Here is an 18,026-nt window from a genome sequence, read left to right on the forward strand (position 1 = left end):
ATTTTAAAGGTGATAGCAAAAATGTTCTGCCCTATAATCAAAATACTGTCTTTATACTTCAAGGTCATCATTTTCTGGCACTATGAAATTCTTACATGAAGGTGTTAAAATGGAAATATACCATAATAGTTTATAAAATATTTTCAGTATGACCATAATTTGAAAATATGAAAAAAAACTTGTCATCCCTGACTCAGTTCTAAGAAGACTGGGTAAAAGGTTTGTTATGGTCGGATGGGAAATAAGTCTCTTCTGTCTCATCAGGAATTTTTCTGAGTCTCTCTCCTTCCACTGATGATAAAGAAGTGTATATAGCCCTTGAAATTGTCACTGAAAAGAGTGGCACTTTGGGGATGAAGTTAACACAGCTGAAGGTAAAGGAGAAGAAAGGAGAAAAGCTGTCTTGTTGACTTTGTGTTGCCCTGAATCAAATCAAGTCTAAAGCTTGGTCTCTTTTTGTTTCTACTTACTACAGCCAATTAGTGCCCTTTATTTTTTTATTTATTTTATTTTTTAAAATTTTATTATGTTATGTTAATCACCATACATCACATCATTAGTTTTTGATGTAGTGTTCCATGATTCATTGTTTGCATATAACACCCAGTGCTCCATTCAGTACGTGCCCTCTTTAATACCCAGCACCAGGCTTATCCATCCCCCCACCCCCCACCCCTCTAGAACCCTCAGTTTGTTTCATCTTCCCCTCTGATTCCCCCCCCTTCATTTTTCCCTTCCTGCTATATTCTTCTTCTTCTTTTTTTAAACATATAATGTATTACTTGTTTCAGAGGTACAGGTCTGTGATTCAACCAGTCTTACACAATTCACAGAGCTCACCCATAGCACATACCCTCCCCAATGTCTATCACCCAGCCACCTTTTAAGCCACTTTGTGGTGGGTTTTCCGTGCTTATAAATGAACCTCTTAATTGACAGATTATTTCACAATCTCAAATTGTTCTATATGTTCCTGTCATTGGTGCCACATTTTTCTATGGACTTTTGTCCAATGATGTAATGTTGTGAAGCCTGAGCTAAGTAAGTGTATCCATTTAGAAGTCAAACAAATAAATAAACTCTAGGTATGAAAACAACCTCAACAGGATTATTACAAAATTTCCCTAGGAGTATCATGGGGAGTAAATCTTAATGCCTTTTAACTGTTTTATGGTTTACACCATTGAAATGCAGCATCATGACCAGTGTTAAAGATGAGATCAGGTAAATATGACTCAACAGAATAAATTCACATCCATATCTACTCCAATTAGCAATAATTGCGCCTCGGATAAACCTCATTGGCTACGATACTACCACTGTGCAAAGCTCCATATCTACTCCAAAGTAATTTTCTAAAAATTATGTTTGCGTATAAATTCTAGTTGCTTTCTTCAGAAAATGGATCTTTTATTTGGAAACATAGTAGTATGGGAAGATTTGTCAAACTTTATTTCTTTGTGGAAAGCTTGACTACCCATATATGACCCTCATGAGATAGTTGGAAAAGTTAGTAGAAATGGACAGTCTAGGTCATTGACATAAAGCCATCTTTTTAGGGGTCATCTACATTTGTCTTTTAGAAATTGACACATGTGTCTGGTTACCAGTTGGTGTAGGGAATTTATGGGTCAAGACGCAGCTTAGAACACATAGTCTTCCTGAAACTTCAATGTCACCTCACCACTTGGGTGATAACCACTCTCTTCTCTGAAATGCTAGTGATTTATGTGTTATGAACATTGGGTCTATTCTCAGGACAGAATAGTAAGTAGTACAAGCTATCCATGGAAAACAGATCCTTCTTATTATTTTCTTACTTCTCTTGATGTTATAGGCTCTGATATGATTCCTACAAGTTTCTAATAAGCGCTTGTGAGGTCTTCCAGGCTTCTTCCTCCTCTCTCCACTCTCTCTTCAGTCCCCGGCCCCCTTCAGCTACCGTATGGCAGTGACTTATCCTGTTTTGATCCATTATTGAGATTTATCTGAGCCTACCCCAGACTTTTGGTACATTTTGCTACACCTGGAGAACTGGCGATGGTTGTGGGGCCTTCAAAGTGATTATTTACATGAGTTATTGAGCAGAGCTCTGGGAGTGTGGGGATAGGGAACGATTTCCTAAGGGAAGAAAGGATTGAAACATAAATTTGATTTAAGATCAGTGGATGAAATCCAATGGGATAGCTATAAGCATAGAATGATATCTCTTTCTAAAAAATCCTTTGATCCTGAACCATGCATTTGTGTTTGAACTCTAAGATGAAGGACTACAAAGGAGAACAAGAAGATCAAATGCCCTGTATTTGTATTTTCTTGGGAGAAAATGAATGTAATATAATAATAGCATTGATGCTTATGGCTTCTACTGTGAAAGGGAACTATGTTAGACCTTTGTCCAATGAGTAGGAGAATGTTTAGGCTTCATAAATAAAGGTCATTAGCACCTTTAATCCTGGCATTGGCAGTCTTGGTGCATACATTAGCAGGCACAGGTGGTATTTTAAGTAGACACCACCAAGGGCATTTGGGGAGTAATGAAAACCTAAACAGTAATTTAACCTGGATATACAAAAGGAATGGAAGAAAGAATAGAGTTCATTTTGTGCTTGTGAGAATTGTGTTTTTGCAAAGATGTGAAACAACATGTAGGGATTCTGCAGAGGGTAAAATGAAATAATACTTACAGATAATATATGTGGAATACCTAATGTGTACTGGGCACTGGGCTAAATTCTTAACATTTCATATTACACTAATCCTGTGAAGCAGGTGCTGAAATTATTAATTAAGCAGATGCTTAACCGACTGAAACACCCAGGCACCCCAGATTTTTATTATTTATTTTTATCAAATTTTTATATAATCTGAACACAAGTCCTGGTCGTGTATATGAATTGTCAATATTCCGTCCCATTCTGTGATTGTCTAATCATTTTCCTAATTATATATTTTAAACCACAGAAGTTCAATATTTTGATGTAGTTCAAGTTACCAGTTTTTTTCTTTTAGTGATTTTTTATGATCTCTCTCTGCCTAAAAAATCTTTGCCTGTTCAAATTTGTGAATCTATTCTCCCATGTTTTCTTGTAGGGGCTTTTAGATTTCACATTCAGTTGTACATCCCAGCTTGAATTATATTTATTTATTTTATTCTGAAAACTAAGCGTCAGGATTCATTCCTGCCCATATATTTATCTAGTGATGCCAGGAACATTTATGAAAAACTGTCCTTTCCACATAGGCACCTTTGTAAAAAACTCAGTTGCACATATTTGGCCCACATCTTGGGCTTCTATTTTGTTTCATGGCTATATTCACCTGTCTGCAAGAACAAACATGTTAGCTACGAATTAAGACAGTTTACTTCTATGTTCCAAACTTTAGGCATATTATTCTTTTTCTCGCTTTATTCAAAGTTTGGACCCTCTGGTCTGGCATTGACTAGAATTGCTAAAAGCAAACATCCTTGCCTTTTTTGCAGTCTTTGGGAAAAATGCCCATTTTTTACCACAAGGAGTAATGCTGTTAGCTGTAGGCTTTATATAGATGCCCTGTAACATTGTTTTCTCTTCTATTCCGAGTTTTCTGGAAATTATTATCATGAATGGGCATTGTCATGAATTTTTTTCATGTTTTTTCTCCTTTACTTTCTCATTTAATATGTTAAGAGTGTGGATTGCTTTGGTTGATTTTCAAATGTTAAATCATCCTGTTACTCTGGGGTAGCTCCACTTTATTATTACACATTATTTGATTTATAATTCATGAGATTCTATTGCTAATATTTATTAAAAATATCTTTGTTTATGGTTCTGGAGGATATCTACTTGTAAATTTTTATGTGATATCTTTTTATGTTTTGTTTTTGGTGCTCTGTTGGCCCCATAAAATGAGTTGTGTGATCCTTCCTTTTATATTTTCTGGAAGAATTTATATGCTGTTGGGATTATTTCTTCTGGGAAACAATTTTGTACTTAGATTTTCTTTGTGAGAAATTTGTTGATTATGTATTCATTTTTTTTAAAGATTTTCTATTTCTCTGGGTATCCTTTTGGTAAATTGTGATTTCCAAGGAATTTGTCCATTTTATTTAATTTGTTGGATTGGTTGGCCATAAGTTATTTAAATTTCACCTGATTATTCTTCTTAAATTGCATAGGATCTGCAAGATCTCTTTTATTCTTGTTAGTCTTAATTTGTATCTTCCTCAGACTTGTTAAAGATTTATCAATTTTCATTCTTTTTAAAGAATCAATTTTTCCTTTTTGATTTTTTCTGTTGTTTTTCCTCTTTGCTGCTTGATTTCTTTTTAATTTTATTTTATTCCTTATACTTTATTTTGCTCTTCTTTTATTGTCTTCTTAAGGTGGAAATGTGGATAATTAACACTTTCATTTTACCTAAGCATTTAATGCTTAAAATTTCTCTTTAACCAGTGTTTAAGCAGTATCCTACAAATTTTGACATGCTGTATTTTCACTATCATTCATTTTCAACTATTCTATGTATTCTCTCATGATTTGTTCTTTGACTGATGTGTAGGATTTTGTGGATTTCTCATTTAATTCTGCTGTGTTCAGAAAATATACACTGTTGGTTTTAAGAATTTCAAAGGTTTTGGAGAATGATTGCCCCTCATTATGGTCCATGTTATTAGAATCCTATGTGCCCTTGAAAAGAATGTGTTTGTGGCCGCCGTCGAGTACAACCTTCTATAAAGAGCAGTTAGGTCAATGTAATTGGTAGTGTTTAAATTGTCTAAATACTCGCTGATTTTTAAAAATCCTATCTTAAGTAATAGGTTAACCAAATTTTGCTTACTCTTTCAAGAGTCTGGGGGTACCTGGGTGGCTCCGTCGGTTGGGTGTCTGCCTTGGGTTTGGGTCATGATTCCGGGGTCCTGGGATCGAGTCCCACATCGGGCTCCCTGTTCTGCGGGAAGCCTGCTTCTCCCTCTGACCCTCCCCACCTCTTGTGCTCTCTCTCTCTCTCACTCTCTCTCTCTCAAATAAATAAATAAAATCTTTAAAATAATCATAATCATAATCATAATCATAATCATAATCATAATAATAAAACAATTTCAAGAGTCTGGTCTCATGAAAACACACACCTGAATGGTGATTAGGAGATGATGTGTCCCTGCAGCACCAACTAATCCACTGTCGCAGGTCCTTGCATATACCTTGCTGCTAACAGAGAAGGCCTGGCTCTGTCAAGGTTGCTTTCCCCAGGAAGGCAGGGGCTTCATCTGTGGTACTTGGTAGTGCTGTGACTACCTGTTCATCATTGAATGGACTCTGGTCAGATGATTTTCATAATAGCCTCAGAAGGTAGTTTCAGGAGGATCCCCCGCTGAGAAAACCAGTCACTGGATGCCCGGCAAGTTCACTAATTTGCTCTCCATGAGTGGCAAAGTAGAGCCGCAGAGCAGTTCCGGGAAGGTGAGGAGCCAGTTAGCAAACCCGTGTGACCGCTCGGTTGTCTGTACCATCAGTTGTGGTGGAAACAGATTTGTTTACTCTTTAACCCTTGAATAATGAGAGAAAAATGTACCATATTTTGCCCAATGGTCTGTCATTTTATTAATTGGATTTAGAAGTTTTCTTTACGTCTGTGAGTACATATGGGGAGGACAGCTGCGGGTAGAGAAAGGCAGACAAATGTTCAGTCTTCCATTGAAAACCAGCTGCTGCCTGACTGGAAGTAAAAAATACAGAAACTGTTTGGCTAGTCCTTGCCAACAACCTAATGTCCACTAGTGAAAAGCAGATCGTTTCTTTGTGTGGGTACTGACACTTTTGTTCCCAGCCTTACATCTTGTATGTCCATCTCAGGGATTTTCAATACGTTTTGCAACAAGAAAAAAAGTCCCTGGTAAACCCGAGCCGTTTTACAAAATTCCCCATGAGAAAATATGGTAATTTATAACCGGTCCAGCCTGTGTGCTTGAGGTTCCCTGAGCGATCTCTAGATGTTAGAAGATGCTGATGGAATATGATTCTTCCCTTAACACTTAGCCACTTTAAATAGAAGTCATTCTAAATATACTGTGACCTTAATAAAAAATATATATATATATATATTCAAAACATATTGAATATAAGGAAATATAATAAGGGAGGGAAGGAAGTAATTGATAATTACTGACAAATTAATACACTTTTTAACGTCAAGGCAGAGAGCAGAGTCGGTGCCGAGCACTGTGTCCCAAGCCCAAAATAGTCCTGTAGGATGAGGATGAGCAGTGCTAGCCCAATGCAGAGAAAATGAAACTGAATTTCAGATAAAGTCAATACCTGCTCTAGGACTCTCAGCTCATAAATGCAAAATCAAAGATTCCAATCAAACTTCACAGTTCCAAAGATTATAAGAACTCTTCCTCTGTGACATTTTACCTCCTGACTTTTCCTTCATAGGTTCAGGGGCATTATTAGGCATTGTACTGTGTTAGGCAGTGTTACATTTAATTTATTTAATTGTAATGCAACAAAAATCTAGAGTGAAATTTTGAAATTCAAATAATTTCTCCAGAGGAAATATTCTCCCTAAGAGTGTCTGTAATGTTAAAATGTAACAAAAACTATTAACATAATAGTGACAGACTGTGTTTTAAATTGAAGTAAAGCTGACCCACAAGGTTACATTGGTGTCGGGGGTACAACATAGTGATCTGTCAACTCTATACATTATGCTCCGCTCACCACAAGTGTAACTACCGTCTGCTAATGGCATACTTTTAAACTGCAGGATGGAATTTTAATCAGGGACAATTTATAAATTATCTCTTTCCTGCAAAAGATGGTGGCTTTAACTTTTTAAAACCCCTCTTATCGCCTACCTATTACTTCCAAATTTTTGTTTTTCATATTTTCACATTATGTCAGTTAATAATCTGAAATCACAGTTCTCATAGTTATTTAATGTGTTCTACTTTTAATGGATTCGGTACTCATCACTGGTCATTCATATAATTCCTAAGTATTTATTTTCATTGGCTGAATTCTATTTTTAATTGAATTTTAAATTTTGAGATAGTTGTGGGTTCACGGGCAGTTTTAAGATAGAATACAGTGATCCCATGTGTCCTTCACCCAATTTCCCCCAATAGTAACATCTTATAGGACTATAGAATGGTATCACAACCAGGCTATTGATGTTAATACAGTCAAGATATAGAAAATTTCCATCACCACAAGAATGCCTCATGCTGCCCTTGTAGAGCCAAGACCCCCTCCCTCCTGCCCCCTCCTCTCTTTCACTTCTGGAGACATAATCTACTCACCATTTCTATCATAATGTCATTTCAAGAATATAAGAAACATCAAGTACTCGTCCTCCTAACTTCCTTACAGGTTCTTTAGATTACAAGATAATGACAGAGGAGAGCACAGCTAAGTTGAGAATGGATTGCAAAAACCATTTTTAGTTACAACTTCTATTGAGATACTTGTAGACTCACATACAGTTGTAAAGATAATACAGAGAAATACCTTGTACACTTTTCCTAGTTCCCCTCAGTGGTGACATTTTACAGAACTATAGTATCATATAATAACCAGGCTATTCACACTAACACAATCCACCAACATTCTGCAGATTCCCGGAATTTACCTTGTACTCACTTGTGCACATGCGTGCATGCATGTGTGTGTATCTGGGTGAATGTGTCAAGTTCTGTACAATTTTACCCAAGTGCTTGGTGCTTGTTCAGCTTTTTGAATAAGTAGGTGTATGTTTTTTTTGCAAATTTGGGAAGTTTTCGGCAATTATTTCTTTGAATACTTTCAAAGCTCTATTCTCTTTCTCCTCCCTCCGAGCCTCTGATAACATGAATTTTCAATATTTTGTTTTTGTCACACAGGTCTCTGGGGCTCTGTTATTTCTTGTTAATCAGTCTATTCTGCCTGTTGTTCAAATGGGTATTTTTTATTGTTCTTTAATTGATTTGTTCTTTGTTCCCTCCATTCTGGTGTTTAGTCCATCAATTGAGGGCTTCACCCCACCCCCCAGCTTCTGCGTTTAAAGGTGTACAATTTCCATGTTTCTTCTTTATGCCTGTAGTTCCTTCCTGAAACTTTGTATTTCTTTACTGAGACTGTCTATAGTTTTTCATTTGTTTCAAGCATATTCATAACTGCTTGGTGAAACATTTTATGTTCATTGCTTTAAAGTGTTTGTCGGGTAATTTTAACATCTCTGCCCTCTTGGTGGTGGTGTCTATTGATTCCTTATTCATTCCATTTTCGATTTTTCCAGTTCTTGGTATGGTAACTAATTTTTTATCAAAGCATGAGCATTTGGCATCTTATGTTATTAAGCTCTGGGTCTTACTTCAAATCTTGTATTTTAGCTGGCTTCCTCCAAAGTTGCTCTTGCAGGGGAAGGATGGGCTTTTACTGCTGGGGGTAGGTAGAAATTCAGTCCTGCTTGGCTTCCATTGCCATAGGAGGAGGTTGGCCCTGGTTGCTGTTCAGTGTGGGAGGACTTCCGGCTTCCATTAGGCCTCCACTAATACCTCCGTTGCTGGGAGTGTTAGGGGTCCCTCGTTACTGCTTCCCCCATGTTCTCTCCTGATCTGGGGGCTAGGATGTCTACCAGTGAGTGGTGATGAGAATCCTGAATGTCCCCCAGGTCTCCAGACACTATCACCATGTCCGGGGCAATGACTGCCCTGTTTCTGCCCTCTAATTGTATTCAAGTGTCAAGTTTTAATGCCCAAAGAACTTTTTTTCATCTAAAAATTTTACCAGAATGAATCTCTGGGTCACTCATTCTGAAAGATTTTCCCCAGGCACATAATTTGAATTTTCAATATGTAGTTTTTAGGAGTTCTTTGGGTGAGAGTGGGATGCTATGGTTTTTATTAATTTTTTTGTTCCATTGCTCATTTTTCCCCCCACTTGGTGCCATTCTCATCTGTCCACCTTCTATATCTACCACTTTGTTTAATGGCCTTTGGATCAGTTTCTTCATTTCTTTCTTTCTTTCTTTTTTTGAAAGACATTTTTTTTTTTTTTTAGAGCAGTTTTACCTTCATAGCACAACTGAGAGGAAGATATGGAGATTTCCCCCACCCATATATAGCCTCCCCATGATCAACATCTCCCAATGGGTAGTATTTTGACAACTGATGAACCTACAATGAGATATCATAACCACCCAAACTCTACAGTAGGGTTCACTCTGATGTTGTGCTTTCTTCTTTTTTTTTTTAAAGATTTATTTATTTATTCCAGAGACGGGTGGAGGGGGGGTGTATGGGGAGATAGGCAGAGAGAGAGGAAGAGGGGAAGCAGACTCTCTGCTGAGCACGGAGCTGCCACAGGGCTCAATCCCAGGACCCTGAGATTGTGACCTGAGCAGAAACCAAAAGTTGGCATCTCAACCGACGGAGCCACCCAGGAGCCTCAGGTGTTGTGCATTTTATGTGTTTGGACGCATGTATAATGACTTGAATCCATCGTACAGTGTCATACAGAGTAGTTTCACTGCCCTAAAAATCCCTTGTGCTCTGTCTATTAATCCTTCACCTGACACCCCCAGCAACTACTTATCTTTTTACTGTCTCCATAGTTCTTGCCTTGTTCAGAATGCCATGTAGTGGAAATCATACTGTAAGTAGCATATTCAGATTACTTCTTTTGCTTGCTAATATGCATTGAAGGCTTCTCCATGTCTTTTCATGCCTTGATATTCCTTTCTTTTTTAGCGTTGAATAATAGTCCATTGTTTGAAAGTACCACATTATATTTGTACATTCATGTACATACAGACATCTTGGTTGCCCCACATTTTGGCAGTTATGAGTAAAGCTGCCATAAACATCCATGTGCAGGTTTTCATGTGGACATAAGTTTCCAACTCCTTTGGGCACATACCAAGGGGGACTATTGCTGAATCATATGGTAAGAGTGGATTTCGTTTTGTAAGAAGTCTCCAAACTGTCTTCCAGTGAATTCCCACTATCAGTGAATGAAAGTTCTTGTTGTTCCACATCCTCGCCGGCATTTGGTGTCGCCAGTGTTCTGGATTTTGGCCATTTTAATAAGTGTGTAATGATATCTCATTGTTGTCTTCATTGCTTTTTGGCTTTTAACATTTTCTTCCCTACATCTCCTGTTTCCTTTATGGTCTGTTCATTTTATTTGTTCTTGTGTCTGTTTTGTTTAATCCTCATGCTGAAATGATTTTTATGTTTTTAAATAAACTTATTATTCTAGAACAGTTTTAGACTTACAGAAAAATTGGAAGATAGTACTGAGATTTTCCATATGCTCCAAACTTAGTTTTCCCTATTATTAGCATCTTGCATTAGTATGGTGTTTTTGTTACAGTTAATGGACCAATATTGATACATTATTATTATTAACCAAAGTCCATGCTTTGTTCTCAGGTCCTTTTTCTGTTTTGGGATCTCCTCTGGGATTACATTTAATCATCGTGTTTCTCAGACTTTCCTTTTTTTGGAGGTGACCTTGATGGTTTTCAGGGGTACTTGTCGGGTCTTTTGTAGAATATCTCTCCTTTAGGGTTTGTCTTATATTTTTCTTCTTATCAGACAAGATTATAAATTTTAGGGGAGGGGAAGTCTACAAAGGTTTAGTGCCATTTTCTTCATAACAAATCAAGAGTACATACACTAAACATGACGTTATTATAGATGTCAGCATTGGTCACCTAGCTGAGATAGTGTTCACCCATTTTCTGAGGTAATGTTAGTTACTCTTTGCCTGCCCCTCCACTCTTTTTCTCTTTCTGATTTGTTATTATTTTAAATTTCCATCACTTAAATTTTTTCTTTTACTTTGTTGATTTATTTTATTAGTATTATTTTATTCTATTAAACTTCTATTTTTTATTTTTTAATTTATTTTGAAATATTTTACAATTTCTATTACAATTTTTACAGTTTTTATCTGCTCTGTGGTTAAATGTTAATGGCATGCTTTCATTATATATAGGGATGTTCTTTTCCCTATTTTCTTTTTTATCATAATGACATTGCATGAGAGTGTGCTGCAGATCTTTTCTGTTACACATTTAGAGGTAAAATAACCATATTGTATTTTTAGGAATGAGGGATGAGCAAGGGTATTTATTATAGTTTCACCACCCTAAGTCCCCCTCCTCCATTGTTTTACTGACAAATCACAAGTATGGTCTCCACTTTCTGAGTACTTCCTCCACAATTCCCCACCCACCTCAGTCCTCCCTAGCCCTTATCTGAATCTTCACTTTCCCTTGCTCCGATTCACCTTGACCTGCTCAAGTTGGATTCCATCCAAGCAATATCTCCTCAATGCTGAACACTGACCTGAGAAGTTGCTTTATTTGCTGGTTTCTAGATTTCGTAGAGCTCAGACTCCCAGATAACTTTATCATTTGCAGACATTCCCAAAGTTCCTCGAACTCTCACCCAAATTGATGGCTACCATGTGCCTTCTAGCTTTTGCTGCTGTTTTGGAGGATGGACTGAGAAGGTTTACAGTGAATACATGATAATGACTTGGAATTTTCTGTGTCTAAGCTCATTCACAAGGCCCTTTGCTTTCCCTCTACATTCTCTAGTATGGCTTCTGATATTGAACAGGTAGTTTAGTTGCTGCCAGTTTGTTGTTACCTATTTTTATTTATTTATTTTTAATTGAAATATAATTGACATATAATATTGTGTAAGTTTAAGGTTGTATAACATGTTGATTTGATATATTTATAATTTGCAAATATGAGTACCACCATAGCATTAACTAAAGCCTCTATGACATTACATAATTATCATTTCTTTTTTATGATGGGAACAATTAGATCTAGTCTCTTAGAGACTTTGAAGTTTATAACACAATATTGTTGATGACAATCTCTATGCTGTGTATTAGCTCCTAGGACACATTTATTTACTAATTCCGAGTTTGTACCTTTAAAAATATATTTTGGGGGTTCTTGAAGATGTCTTCTCACTTCAATTATGTTTCTGAAAGAATTTGAAAGAAAGGCTCAAGTACCATTGTGTCAGCAACCCTACTTGTTCAAATATGACTCCAGTCTTTCTCACTCTCTTCTGCCTACCTCTACGTAGCCCTATGGTAAACAGAGTTTTATATAGCATTTTAGTTACTTATAATTATAACCCCTGTCATCTTTCCATCTATCTCATTATTGTCATCTTTAATAAAATAGAATACCAGGATCTAGCGCAATATGATTAAAAAAAATACCGATGGGTACCTGGGTGGCTCAGTTAAGTGTCTAATTCTTGATTTCAACTCAGGTCATGATTTCAGGGGTGTGAGATCAAGCCCCATGTTGGGCTCCACAATGGGTGTGGAGCCTGCTTAAGATACTCTCTCTCCCCCACCCTGTGCTCCCCCCTCCACTAGTATGTGCTCTCTCTAAAAAAAAAAATAATAATAATAAATAAATAATATTTAAACTATGAAACCTATAGATTAAAATTAAGAAAAATCTTTGTGACCGAGGGCTAGGTGAAAAGTTCTTAGAATTGAAACTAGAAGCACAGTCCCTAAAAGAAAAAGTTGACAAATTGAGCCACATCAAAATTTAAACTTTGGGGGTGCCTGGGTGGCTCAGTTGGTTAAGCATCCAATTCTTGATATCAACTCAAGTCTTGATCTCAGGGTCGTGAATTCAACCCCTGCATTGGACCCCATGCTGGGCATGAAGCCTACTTAAAAAAAAAAAAAAAAAAAAGAAGAAAAGAAGAAAAAAAAGAAAAAAATTTATAGAAATTGTTTCTTCCTTCAAGTATGCATACATGTGCGAAGATAATTAAGATGTGTGATAAGCACCTTTAGCAATTTGAGGAAATAAGCAAAGTAAATACAGAGGCAACAGTATACTTATGTATTTGTTTATTTATACTTTAAAGCTCCTTCCAAAATGAATATGAGGAGGCGGGATTATAATTGTTCTAATTAGGTTGCACCTTTCTCTGTTTTGAGTTTGCTAAATCTCATGAATTTGGGTTACATAAAAATAAAAAGATGAAGTATATAGTCCCCTTATACTTAACATGCTAGATATTTTCATTTCTTTTTCTTTTTTTCTCCTTTCCCCTTACTTGCCTTTGCTCTTTCTACGTTTTTCTCTTTTTCCTCCTTCTTTGTATCTCCTCTTGTTATGAGGAACTTGACAGATATATGATTAAAGATGCTTCAAATATGTAACATAAAGCTTGGGGGGAATAAAAAATGCGCTGGATGACAAAATAGGGATCCAAATCTATCCTGGTGGCTTGTATCTGCTAAAAATGAAATTTAACAGTATTGAGTGTGAGAAAGAAAACTGGAACATGCAGCCAACTGCGTAAAATTTAAAAAGAGAGTAAAAGTTTCTCAACAGCACTGTTTTAGTAAGCAATGACTATAATTTTCATCAACAATCTGAAATGACCACTAAATTGCTAAACACCCTGAGCTTGCAATGATTAAGGGAAAATTAAGGACAAAATCTCACACTTTCATCAAGAATGCAACTGTGATATTCTTTTTAGCTGAAGGGATGTTCAAGTATTGTGCTTATATTTAAGGCTCTACTTAAGCATGGTTAGTCCTGGCAGATGTGTTCTACTTGGTGACATTAGAATGAGGATGGTACACAAATACTTTTGATATAAATCAATGCCCTGTTTGAGGAAGACAAGCGTGCTTCCCTCAAATATTGATAGTGTTATCATGAAGAAGAATCATATAAAGTCCCTAGTGGAGGAATTACAAAGCTTGGGTCTGTATGAGAAAGAGTTCAGAAGAATATGTAAGACTTTCACAAAAATCAGACAAAAAACAGTATGGTCTGCCCCAAGTGGTGGTGAGGTATCTAAACCACATTCAGGTGGTCATTTGGTAAAAATTCTAGAGTATTTTATATTCTCAAAATGACTGGATTGTATGCCTTTTAGAATCTCTTCAAATTACGAATGCTGGTAATTTTATGAAAGATCTATCTCACCCCGAAGAAATAACAAGCATCATTCCCAGCCAACTTAAATTCAAATAAAACCTTTAAAAAGGGAATGATTTATACTAAATTACCATTGGGATTATAATTGTGAAAACTGTTGGAAATATAACTTAGCAGTGTGCTCTAGTGAGATCATTAAAACTAAAATATAATTCCTGAAAACAGGAAAAAATATTATTTAGAGGTTGGAGTGTGTGTTACTGACCCCTTGCTAGCTCACAACTTTTATTCATCAGTAAATAAATCCTGAATTGGTCTTTCTATTCACATTTAAAATAAGACTCATGGAGATTTTTTTTTCTCAACTGGGAGTAAATTGATTGAAATAACATCACAGAATTTCTCTTTTGCAAACCATAACAAAATGCTCAGAGTAATTTAAAGATTTTATTTATTTATTTATTTTAGAGAGAGAGAGAGAGTGCAGGGGGATGGGCAGAGGGAAAGGGAAAGAGAGAGAGTCAAACCAACTCTGCAGTGAGCACAGTGTCCGATGTGGGTCTCGGGTCTCGATCCCAGGACCTTGAGATCATGCCCTGAGCCAAAATCAAGAGCCGGAAGCTTAATGGACTGAGCCACCCACGCCCCTGTAAAATGGTCAGAGTAACTTAAAAAACAGCAATGATTAGCAAAAATATCCCAAACAACAAAAAGAGTGGCAACAAAAAGTAAGTAGCATAATCTAATGTAATCAACTATAAAAACTGTTGCTCTTGCTTTAAAGCAAAGATTAAGAAAAAATCTGAAATAGAGGAAGGTGCTGTACGGATTGATTGCTGCTCCTCCTTCCCCATAGTAGCTGTAATGAAAAGTCAATAAAACCCTGCAAGTTGTCACAGAGAGAGAAAAACTGAGTAGATCTCTTTTATTGTTTTCTTTCCTGAAGGAGTAGTAAAGACAATGGCTGCTGGGAGAAAAGTGTGAAAAGGGCAAATGAACCTGGAGCTGAGGTTCTTTGGTGGAACTAAAGCTTCCAAAAACAGACACTAAATTAGGAACCAGGAGCATATCTCATTTTGAGAATGGAGTTTCTCCTGTTAAGGTAATGAGTGCTGGTAAGGACATTTAGCAAAATAGCAGGACCCCCGATTTTCAAACGGTAAGCTCGGTTTAGTGCTATTTCTTCCCTCACAATTCCCTGAGTCATAGAATAGTCGATAGAGCAGAAATCATCTAGCTCTCTCAAACTCTGTCTGTGAACAAAAACCCCCAAAATCCAGGTAGGAAGAGAGCAGGCAAAATGTATATGGACAGAAGGCTATGCTTTATAAAAGTAAAGCAACAGTATCATCCGAAGGGGAGAAAAAGGACAACACTATGCAATGACCCATCTTGTCATATGGAAGAAAATCATATAGAGAGGAAACTCCCCGGGTCATTTGATATATGGAAATGAATAAGAATGTGAAATCTGTTGAAGAAGAGCTCAGAAATAAGGAGATAAAACAGTTATGTGATGTGCGAGACAGAATAATGACCCCTGAATGATGTCCATGTTCTGATTGCTGGACTTTGCGAATATGTTACCTCATATGCCCAGAGAGATGTTGTATGTGTCCTTCAAGTTAAGGAGTTTGAGGAAGGGAAGTTATCCTGGGTTATTGGAGTGGGTCCAATGTCATCACAAAGGTCATCACAAGGGAAGGAGGGAGGAAGGAGAATCAGAGTTGGAGGAAGAGAAGGATTTAGAGATGCTCTGCCACACTGGCTTTGAGGATAGAGGGAGCAAGCAAAGGCATGCAGGTGGCCTCTAGAAGTGGAAAAATGCAAGCTGACATTCCCCGCCATTGCCTCGAGAAGGAAGACAGCCCTGCTGACCATTTAAACTGACCTACAGAACTGTAAGAAATTTGCATTTTTTAAGCCACTAAGCTTGTGGGGATTTGTTAGAGCAGAAAGAGAAAACTAATGCAAAGAACATGAGAGAAAAATTGCACACCTTAAAAAAAAAACTGAGGATCAAGTAAACATTGTTAAATTTTAAAAAAACATCAGGGAAAGGAACAGACACTGCTGAAAGTTGATTTACTAAAAAGAAGGTGAGGTAAGGGATAATCTTTATCAATACATATGAGCACAGACCAAAAGATTGAAGAGATTAAGAAATAAACAAGGCAAAGACAAACCAGCGTAGGGATAACCTGGTTCCTGGAAGAAAACATACAAAATTTTGAAAGCATGACCTAATTTTCTTTCAAAGTTCATGGGCATTGGTAAGCATTCTCAAACATGGAACATAAACTCTTTTGAAAAATAATGAAGTTAAAATGAATTTTATGGTTCAGTTTTCAGGAAAATGGAGATGTACTTGTCCATATTCTTTCTGTTAAGTACAACTAAAACCCCTGGATACTATATAGAATGAACATAAGAAGATTTTGAAAGGTGGAGAGAAAGAGGCAGACTGGCTGGGACCTTAGGATCCAAAGAATAACATGGTGGTGGGTTCTCAGAATTTTCTTTTGGCTGCAAATATCTCTGATTTGGAGTTAAAGAAGCCAGTAACCTAGAAATGCCAACAGATGCATACAAGAAAGCCCCAACCAATGCCTGCTCTCCTTAGTGAACAGATTAGGAAAAGGACAGCCTAGCAAAACCAAAAACTTTTAAATATCTACTCTGTCCAGTCAAACACCACAGAAAAACATATGACCCTATCTCCGTATACTAACACCAGCCAAGATCAAGTGTGAAACCCAGACTTTCACCTCATCATGCTGGAACTAGCCAGCCAAGCTCCCAAACCTACTAGTTGGTGTCAGAGACAGTCAAGTAGGGAGTAGGACTTTATCTCTGTCAGCAGTGAAGAGTATCCCCCTCAACCCTTCAATAACAGTGGAAACCATGTGATTAACCTGTAACTCCAGAAAAAAAATGGGTCCTATTTAAGATATTCAAGGAAAGAGAATGTCACTGATTTCATATCCAGCAAATTTAATTTTCACAAATAAGGGCCACAGACAAGCTATCATGAACACACAAGAACGCAGCGTATACTTTTTCCATTAGCATTTTCTGATTAGACTAAATATAGAGAATGCTCTTGAGACAACAATCAGAATTACTAAAAATATATATGTATATATTGACATAAAGTCATAGAACCTCTAGAAGTGGCCCTTAAATGTGTTTTCACTCACAAAACTAAAATTTAATGATAATGATGAAAGAGACAATATAGGATGTGATGCCGGTAGTAAGGTGGTAAATGTTGATAGCTGGTTTCTGGGAAGAAAAGCTGATTTGTGTTTGCTGATTTCTCTGGTATAAATGTTCTCTTTATAATCCATTTCAGGCTACCAACTTGAAGAATCTCCTGCCGGTAAGAGATGGGACAATTTGCACATCTATAGAAATAATAACAGCAATAAAACCAAAGCATATCAAATGTGTTTATTCCATGAATTCATTATGATACTAAAAAATGAAACTCCTCCCCCCCAACTTAATTGACCACCATTAGAAGATAATATAAAGAATTAACTCATTTTGAAAACTTGTTTAAAAAAAGGAAATAAGCATTTATTCTGCCTTTCTTATAAAATCAGTACCTAGGGGAAAACAAAATAGCAGATGAGGAGAGGTGGATCTTTATAAAAAACATTCCATCTTATACATGAAAAAGGAATAATTTAAAATGTTAACATTTTGTGATCCCTCATAAAATAGGGATCTAATACTGATCACTAATCACCACTAACATTACAAGGGGAAGCAACATTGATATAAGCAACATTAGGTATTGACATCAAGTACTTCCTAAAGGAAGTACAATGTACCTCCTGTGAAATAGTCCTGCAAATGCTAGATCTAACTATGAATTTAGAATAAATATAGGGGAGAGATGCACATGTTGAATGATGCCATGGGAGCACAGACAGCACGTCCAGACTACAGGGAACTTACAGGACAAAAAAAAAAGACAGAAAACCAAAATAAAACAAAACCTCAATTTCTCCAAAATAAATTGTAAGAAGAAAAAAAAAAAGAGTGATAACTGTAAATTGCAAGAAGACTTAAGAGACAAATTAACCAATCAAGAT

At 36.6% G+C, this 18,026-nt stretch overlaps 1 pseudogene; it reads right to left on the bottom strand.

Annotated features, from left to right (window-relative positions):
* Window positions 1–1,265: 1,265 nt before the first annotated feature.
* On the bottom strand, window positions 1,266–1,331 carry LOC123850388 (U4 spliceosomal RNA; annotated as a pseudogene).
* Between the last annotated feature and the right edge of the window lie 16,695 nt (window positions 1,332–18,026).

The sequence above is a fragment of the Mirounga angustirostris genome, unplaced genomic scaffold (genome assembly GCF_029215605.1).
Source record: "Mirounga angustirostris isolate CCGP_5_RB_7025 unplaced genomic scaffold, mMirAng1.0.hap1 SCAF_15, whole genome shotgun sequence".
Taxonomy (NCBI): domain Eukaryota; kingdom Metazoa; phylum Chordata; class Mammalia; order Carnivora; family Phocidae; genus Mirounga; species Mirounga angustirostris.